The sequence below is a fragment of the Hyposmocoma kahamanoa genome, unplaced genomic scaffold (genome assembly GCF_003589595.1).
Source record: "Hyposmocoma kahamanoa isolate Upper Pololo Valley unplaced genomic scaffold, ASM358959v1 99702, whole genome shotgun sequence".
Classification (NCBI taxonomy): domain Eukaryota; kingdom Metazoa; phylum Arthropoda; class Insecta; order Lepidoptera; family Cosmopterigidae; genus Hyposmocoma; species Hyposmocoma kahamanoa.
In genome coordinates this window covers 3,384,553-3,394,317 of record NW_020656001.1, presented here as the reverse complement: position 1 = coordinate 3,394,317, position 9,765 = coordinate 3,384,553, and positions in this window count along the sequence as shown.

Sequence of the window (9,765 nt, the reverse complement as noted above, 5' to 3'; positions counted from 1 at the left end):
TATTGACTTCAGTTCCCGGTACTGAAAAAGTCTGTCCAGAAAATGCCGAAAAATCGACGTCATTTGAGAAATTGTCGAAATTGACCTTCCAGCCTTAGTGGCGACGTGTAAAATAGTACAGTGGTTGCTTCCAAAAAGCATTCTATGTAACACACATATTTCATTAGCCAATGTAACGACACCTTACAAGTCGTGATTTAGCAATTTTTATCAATTCCATCTTCGCTAGTAAAGTGACGTGATTCTATTTAGGTGGTGCCAAATGTGACGGCAGTTCTATTTGATATGAAAATCGAATGTATAATTTATTCAACTTCATTGGCTACAACACGTAATGGTACGCTGGCATGCTGACACGCAGAGGTCTTGGGTTCTATTCCTGGGCCGGGAGAAATATTTGTAAGGACTGCGTTTATTTCTCACGTGCGTTAGGGTGCAAGTTGTGGTTATGTATGTGTGTGTCCATTGCACCCGCGACATAGGGTTTCCTTAGTGCAGATCTATAAATAATCTCACAGACAATCCACAGAGTACTAAAAAAACCGACCTCAAAAGTACATGGACTTACGTCTATTTGCTAAGTTTCATTGAAATGAGGCCATGAGAACCATGCTGGCCTAATTCAATGGACAAACCATAGTGACCTATATTACTTAGGCCAGTATGGCACCTCAAATTTAGATCACAGACTAAAAACCATAACAATGATTATGCTGCCATCTAGTGAAAATTCGTTGTATCACTTTTAGGCCTTTCTGGTTCTATCAAAATGATCAATTTGAACTCGAAAAAATCATAAACTCAATATTGTAAAAAAATGAGTTAGGCCACTATGGTTCTCATGGCCTCAAATATCCCCTAGTTCGCCACTATACAGGACTTGATACTGGAGATAATAAAAATAGGTTCTCACTACGACACTACTCAAAGTATTTCGAGAGAAAAACGCCTTGAATTGGAGAAATAGCAAAATCAACTAAATAATTGCTAAAAGTAATTGCTCCTAAATTAAAGACAGGCGCTATTTATAAAAATGAATCTTCATTCGTGAACAGCCACCCTGTGACGTGGTTGATTTTCTTCAAAATAAAATGGGACCACTATGGAATTACCCCCTTTCCAACAAAAAAAGAATCATGAAAATCGGTTCACAAATACCGGAGTTATCGCGTAACATACATACAAAAGAAAAACAAAAAAAAAAGAACATACAGTCGAATTGAGAACTTCTTCCTTTTTTGAAGTCGGTTAAAAACAAATTACATAAATGTAATAAATAGATAATCATATACATATATTACAAATAAAAGATAATGATGATGATCGCTGTGACAAACAATTTAAAAGATATTCGTGAGCATTCAGTTTGAAAGAGGATTTACCAGGAGACGTTGTAATGGAGTCTGGGAGTGCATTTAATGCTCCATATAAAGTTTACAAAACTGCCTCTGTGCCCGAACGGTTACCATGCTGGACTGCCACGCAGAGGTCTCAGGTTCGACTCCCGGGCCGGGAGAAATATTTGTATGGCCTACATTTATTTCTCTCGAGAGTTTGGGTGTAATTTGTGGTTGCCTGCGTGTGTCCATGGCACCTGCGATACAGGGTTTTCCTAGTGCGAGGCTATGTTGAGTGTGTGCATTATACTATACAGGGCGTCCCAAAGTTATGGGCCATGAAGGGGAAGTACCTTAAATATCGTAGATAGAGTATTTTGCTGAAAGAAGACTTTATGTTATTTTTAAAAGTTAGTAATTCTGCATTCATAGATTTAAAAAAAAATATTTGCTTCGTCTGGGAATCGAACCGACTTAAATGTCAAAAAAAAAGCACCCTACTTTTATGATACCAATCGAAAGAATAGCTAAAAAATAATAACTCTGCTTAAGTAACATAGTATTTTAAATGAAAGGAACAACGTGAAATTAATTATTTTAATCAAATTAAAAACATACATGAAACTGCCGTAGGTACCTAGTCAATTAAGTGGGTATTTTTTGTAAATTAATTAATTAAATGCTCAAAATGTGATCCCTCTTGTCTTACGCAAATCGCCAATCTTTTAATGAGTTCGCTGCCTGTTGATTTTCTTATCATTTTATGGTGAACACTCGATGTGATATGGATCAATTCTGTTTGCAACTCGCCCAGGTTCTCGTATCGCTTTTTGTATAGCATATCTTTTACGTATCCCCAAAAGAAGAAATCTAATGGTGTAAGGTCCGGGGATCTGGCCGGCCATCTAATAGGTCCATTTGTACCAATCCATATAGCAAAACTTTCACTTAGAAAATCTGCAGCTCTCCGACTATTATGAGCCGGAGCTCCGTCCTGTTGGAAAATTAAGTTTTCTTACTCCGCCGCGGAAAGATTTCTTATCTCATCCATTAAAATTTGAAGTATTCTGTAAAAGTTCCTTGGTAAAAATGGACTAAGAAAACCCGGTTTTTTAAAAGTCCGCACCAACAATTGAGTGAAAAACGCACTTGGTTATTCGTTTCAGTGACTCGTAGGGGATTTTCTTTAGACCAAATACGATTATTGTTGCGGTTATACATACCGTTATTGCTAAAGTTAGATTCATCTGTCCAAATAATATTATCCAAAAAATTTAGATCTTCGAGCAAGCGTGCCTGGATATCAAGACAGAAATTTTTTCTCCTTTCTGTATCGCCCGGAAGTAATTTTTGAACCAATCGTCCTTCAACATAACTCTTAAAACCGTGTTTTTTTAATACACGGTGTATTTTACTTTTCGAAATTCCAATTTCAAGTTCTCCTTCTCTCACTGATCTTTTCGGAAAAGCCGAAAAGTAAATTAAAATAATAGGGGTTAAAGTATGAAATTGCCGATTTGTACTGACAATCTAAATTGTTTATTTTTTAAATTTTTAACAAATTTATTTAATCAAAATAGTTGCCATTATTATCTATACATTGCTGCCATCTAATGGGAAGGTTATTAATGCCTTTGCGATAGAACTCCGACGATCTAGACTGCACAAACTGTGTGAAAGCATTTTGTACTGCTTCCTGGGAAGAAAACTTCTTGTCACGTAGATAATTGTCCAAATCACGAAAAAAATGGTAGTCCGTTGGAGCAAGGTCTGGTGAATACGGAGGATGACGAATGGTTTCTAACTGCAGTTCCTGAAGGGTCAAAATGGTTTCTCGTGCTGTGTGAGGTCTCGCGTTGTCGTGGAGCAATAATGGTGAAGATCGATTCATGAGTCGGGGCTGTTTTACTGCTAGTTTTGTCAACATGGTTCGGAGTTCGGCACAATAGACATCTGCCGTTATTGCTTGACCAGATCGGAGAAAACTATAGTGAATAACACCATGCTGAGACCACCAAACAGTTACCATTACCTTTTTATTGGTAAGTTTTGCTTTAGGACACTGTTGTGGCATTTGACCTGGGGTCAGCCATTGCATTTTTCTTTTCCGGTTATCATAAAGAATCCACTTTTCATCACATGTTACAATTCGATCCAATATTCCTTCATTTCTGTACCGGTTCAACAAGGCAACACAAGTTTCAACACGCGTTTCTTTCTGCAGATCAGTCAAATCATGAGGCACCCATTTTTCGTATTTTTTTATTTTATTGATTTGACGCAAGTGAGTCAATATTGTGGGTAAGGTAACGTTAAACCATGCCGCTAATTCCTGGGTAGTTTGACTAGGATCGGCTTCCACTATCTCTCTTAATTCATCGTTATTCACCTGTGTGGGCGGTCTTCCTCGTGGCTCGTTCTTTAAGTCGAAATTTCCATCACGAAAGCGTTTAAACCAAAATCGCACGGTGCGTTCATTAGTAGACCCCTCTCCAAACGCAGCATTGATATTGCGGGCTGTTTCTGCCGCGTCGGAACTCGTATTCAAAAATCACTCGAATTTTCGCAGTATCCATCTTTCTTGTCTAAATTGAATAACAAAAACAATTGAAAGTCGATATTCAAATGTTTCAAATTTAAAAAAAAAAAATCACAGAAACCATTTGAAAAAAGTTTCATTCGAAAACCTCAAACCATGAAGATTCTATGAAAATTCAAAGAACCTATTGCAATAAAACGGCAATTTCATACTTTAACCCCTAATATCAAGTTCTTCGTCGTTGATCATGTGGTTTTCTTGCTGTGGTTCTCTTGGGCGTTTATCGAAACGTCCAAGAATTTTCAAATTGTTCACAAGCCTTTTCAAAACTTTACGAGACGGTATTTGTCTATCAGGATATTTTACGCTATACCACCGCAAACTTCTAGAGATATCTTTATCGTTCAAAAAATATGCTTCCATTAGATCAAAACTTACTTGATATGCCATGTTCGCAATAAATTAACACGATAACACTTGTGTAAGTAAATTAAGACTAAACAGATCAATATCCAAAATACAAACGCTCGCACACACTGTCCCATTTTCAAATTTGAGAACAACATTTAAAAATATTAGTTCTTTTTAAAATGTTTTAAAAAGTATTCATTCAAACAAACGCTCTCATAAACTGTTCCATTTTCAAATTTAACAACAACATTATTTTTGTTTTAAATTTGCCTTCTGTCTAGCTTACAGAGGACGTATTGAAATACTAAGTTTTATCATTTTATCTACACGTGCACTTATAATGGAAAACTAGGTATGCAAGTATTTTATGAAGTGGGTACTTATTTACGAACAATCAATGCATCTTTGGAATGATAATATCGCTACTTTTCAAACGTCGTCGTCGGCAATAAATAACTTTCTTGAAATATGATTCAATCATTTCACGTTGTTCCTTTCATTTAAAATACTATGTTACTTAAGCAGAGTTATTATTTTTTAGCTATTCTTTCGATTGGTATCATAAAAGTAGGGTGATTTTTTTTTGACATTTAAGTCGGTTCGATTCCCAGACGAAGCAAATATATTTTTTTTAATCTATGAATGCAGAATTACTAACTTTTAAAAATAACATAAAGTCTTCTTTCAGCAAAATACTCTATATACGATATTTAAGGTACTTCCCCTTCATGGCCCATAACTTTGGGACGCCCTGTATATAGCTCGATTACCACTGATCTAGATACTGACATAATTGTTCTCTCAGAAGGAGTGCCGGTGGGTAAAAATAATGTACCAGACTCGTAGACGGATCGGTCCCGTGAGTACCAGAAAAATCCGAAATCTTCGAAAAGTGGACTGCATCAGGTAGACGCCTACGCGCGCGGCTAAAGTATAAGACCTACCGGAAAGGTGTTCTTACTAAAAATGGCCGCCACCCTGGTCAATTTCTAACGGAAGTGAAAAAAATTCGAAATTCGTAAAAACAAGATGGCCGCCATACAAATTGCAGAGCTTTATATCTCGAAAACTACAAGAGGTAGGTGGGGGGTGCTCGACCAAATGTCATAGAGGGCGGCGGGGGTCAACTGCCGGTGACAAATTTTTTTCAAGATGGCCGACTCAAAATGGCGGCCCGAAAAAAAGGTGGTCCAATCCGGCCGAAATTTTGCATGCGGACGTGTATGGGGGCTTAGGTTACAAATCTGGGGTTAGAATTTTGATTCCGCCATTTTCCAAGATGGCCGCCGTACATGTGAAACTTTCGCCCTTTGAAGTCATTTTTCGCCCAGAAGAAGGGTGGATAGGTACAAGTGATGTAGGAGAGTAATGGTTATATCGGTCATATGAACGTCAAAAACTATTCAACTCTTTGAAATGTGCTCCGCATCAGGTACTACCCTAGCCGTCCGGCCAAAGTATACGTCCAGGCTCAAAGTGCCCAAACAAATGTTCATACACACCCTGGGCAATTTTTAAGGAAAGTGAAAAAAGTTCAAAATTCAAAAAACAAAATGGCCGCCATACAAATTTTGAAAGCCTCTATCTCGGAAACTATTGGAGATAGGTGACTCGTGTTCCAACTAATATTGTAGAGCACGCCAGAGTCCAACTGACTGTTGAAATATTTTTTTCAAGATGGCCGATTCAAGATGGCGGCCCGACAAAAAGGTGCTCCGATCCGGCTGAAATTTTAAACACTCCGATGTCTGGTAGTTCCTAAAAATAATATGTGGTGAAAATTTAGATTCCGCCATTTCCCAATATGGCCGCCTTACATTTTCCACAGTCCACTATGTTCCGAGACCTACATCTCGGCGAGTGTTGGACATAGATGACAGACGCTCAAGCAAATGTCGTACAGAATAGTACGAGCCAACTGCAGGTAAAAAAAATTTTCAAGATAGAGGACTCAAAATGGCCGCCAGAAGTAAAAGTGCTCCGATCCGACTGAAATTTAACATCCGACCGTGAATAGAGGTTCATAGTATGTATCTGCGAACGAAATTTGAATTCCGCCATTTTCCAAGACGGCCGCCATACAAGTGTATTTTCGGTTTTTTTGACCAGCACATTTTCTCCCAGAAGAAACGCGGGTGTATAAGAATGACGTATGCGAATAATGGTTAGGTGAATTTGGTGAGTATCAAAAAATACCAAAACCTTCGAAAAGTACTCAGCATCAGGGAGGACCCCAGCTGCACGTGCGAAGTATACGTTTTAACCCTAAGGTCTCCAAACAAATGTTGCTCGACACCCTGGGCAGTTTCTACCGGGAGTAAAAAAAAATTTCAAATTCGCACAACAAAATGGCCGCCATACAAATTTCGGGGGACTATATCTCTGAAACTATTAGAGATAGGTAAATTATGTTTAAACTTAAGTCCGAAAAGGCGATAGGAGCTAATTGACTGTCAACTTCATTTTTTCAAAATGGTCGATTCAAGATGGCGCCCGAAAAAAATTTACCGATGGTGCTGAAATTTGGCACTTGGCTGCGTATGAGGCCCCATAATATGAAATTGTGTTTGTAGTTCTTCATTTTCCAACATGGCCGCCATACATTTTCCACCGTCCAACGTCATTGTTCTCCTAGAACGAATCGAGGTGTGTTAAATAAATGTACAAGGATGGTGTTTGACTGAGAATATTAAATACCAGAAAAATCCAAAACTTTCAAGACGTGGTCTGCATCAGGTAGGACACCACCTGCTCGGCCAAAGCGTCAGAGATGGTATGGCTTTCAAACAAAAATTATCAAGAACCTGATCAGGTTCTACTGAAACTAAAAATTTTCCAAAATGGCGAATCCAAGATGGCCGCCATAAAAAAAAAATATTTACTGAATCTTCGCAATTATTGATGATGTATGAGTAGTTTCTTCTGAAGTATGTAAGGATACGACTTGACGAGATCATACCAACTACTTGACTCCCTCAGAACCAAATAAAGTTAACAAAAATATATTTCTGAAACAAACACTACAACCAGCAAACTGTCACAAGCCTAAGAGACAGGCCTCGCGGGCCGCTTTAGCGGCCCAGCGCAACGCGGAACATACTATACGTGTGTAGCTCGATTACTACTGACTGATGTAGACATTTAGGTAATAGTTCTCCCAGAAGGAACAGCGATAGTTTAAAATGATTTACAGGAATAGTGGCCGGAAGGGTTCAGTGAGTACGAGAAAATCCGGATATCTTGGAATAGTGCTCCGCATCAGGTGGGACAGAGGCTGTTCGCTCAAGTATCGTAGATGGGCACATGGCTCTCAAATAAAAGTTGTCAAGAATCTTAGTCAGGTTCTACCAGAATCGAAAGTGTTCTGATCGATGGCTACTATTACAATAATATACACACATCAAAAGTGTCTAGGGATCAAGTGAATATTTTTGAAATAAAAATTATTTAAGCAATATTTACCAAATCCAGTCTTCCAGGACGACTTCTTACTTTAATGCTTATGTTTTATTTAACCGCTTACCCCTATATTTAATTAAAATAAACTAAAATTGATGTTTTTGCAAATTGTGGGAAAAAACTCAAATTAACGGCGTCAATTAAATGACAAAAAAATGGCGAAAATGATGATTTTGCTCATTTTTATTGTAAAGATAAGAAAATTAATAATCTGTATTTCCACCATTAACACGAATCACACAATTACAGCGATTTGGCATGCTTAAGATGAGTTCATCAAAATCACTTTGAGGAATGGCCGCCCATGTGTTTTGTAACAAGTCAAAATATTGTTGTAGAGTATGTACGGTATGCATACTCGGCACAGCTCTTCTTTGAAGCATATCCCATGCGTGCTCAATTGGATTGAGGTCTGGCGATTGAGCAGGCCACGGCAGAACGTTGATACGAGCTTCGGCAAGAATGCGTGTTACGACTCTAGCCGTGTGTGGACGTGCGTTGTCATGCATTAGTTGAAATGAATCACCCAACTGGCCTCGCAAAGGGATGATAACATCTGAAACAATCCTCTCTGCGTAAACATTGAGCATTGAGGTTATCCCTGATCCAAATGAGATCGGTTCTTCCGCCGATCCAAATACCGGCCCATATCATTATTGTTCCCCCACCATATGGATGAACTTCCTGACAATATCTCAAACGTTCATGACGTCCAGATGTTCTCCAAACTCGAGTACGTCTTGTATCCGGTCTCATACCGAAGCGGGATTCATCCGAAAAGCACACATAGCGCCAGTCTTCTTCCTCCCAGTTTCTGTGTTCGCGAGCCCATCGTAAACGGGTCCTGCGATTGCAGGGTGCAATAGGTGGAACTCTGAGCGTCCTTCGGGATCGCAGACCCACTTCACGTAAACGATTTCGGATTGTTTGATCGCTTATTAGCAAGCCTGAGGAGCTGTGGAGCCTCGTAACCAACATCATGGCGGTCATGGTACGATTCCGTCGAGCAGTATTTTGGATATACCGGTCCTGTCTGCGAGTCGTGATGCGAGATCGTCCTCCATGTCGCTCGGCCACGCTGCCCGTCATGCGATAGCGCGTCCAGAGGCGACTTATGACGCTCTGTGTAGTGTTAAGAGTGAAAGCCACAGCACGTTGCCTGGAACCAGCTTCCAACATTCCGACGGCTCGCATCATCACTTCTCGGGTTAAATGATGTAGTCTCTCCATAATAATGTAAATTGTTTCGGTTCCCATGCAGATATTGTAATGTTTTGTCAAAACACTATAACTCATTTTTATACAAAACCACATTGACAATCGATTTTCTTCTTATTATCGAATTTTAAACAATATTCCTTATTTAAATGTTAAAACTCACTAAAAAGTATCAATAGCGATACAAAAAAGTTAATATAATTAGCCCTAATTGCAGCAATACTCTTAAACGTACTTGATCCCTAGACACTTTTGATGTGTGTAGTTACATAGGCCACTTTGGAGTGCATATTCTGTTGGTTTTATAGGGAGTGATTTCTCGTTTTATAATTGTACCGACCTTTTTTAATATCATGTTATTTTTGTTACAAATTTCTATTCCTCTTTTATCATATCATTCACAAGAAATGTTGTAGATGGAGTGTGTAAAAGACATGGCTTGGTAATTATGTTGATTGCTAAAAAGAACAAACGTAAAAACCTTTGTGGGATATGCGAGACGTCGCCAATAACGGTAATATAGCAAAAACGATAATATAACAATTAAATGAAAAGTCTTACCGTTTTCTTTAAATCTTTATTTATTTATAGAGGGTTTTACAAATGCCCCCATAGTGACTCTCTTAATCTACACATTTCTTAAGCTAATTGTCTCCTTAACTATTTTATATAGCATCTCAAACGTCGGAGCTGCCAGGATGCTATTAATCTTACCGACCGCCCGCACGAAATGACCTCTAATTTTCACATTTTGTCGATTTATCCTCGAAATGCTACAGGTTAGTAGGACAAACATTAGAC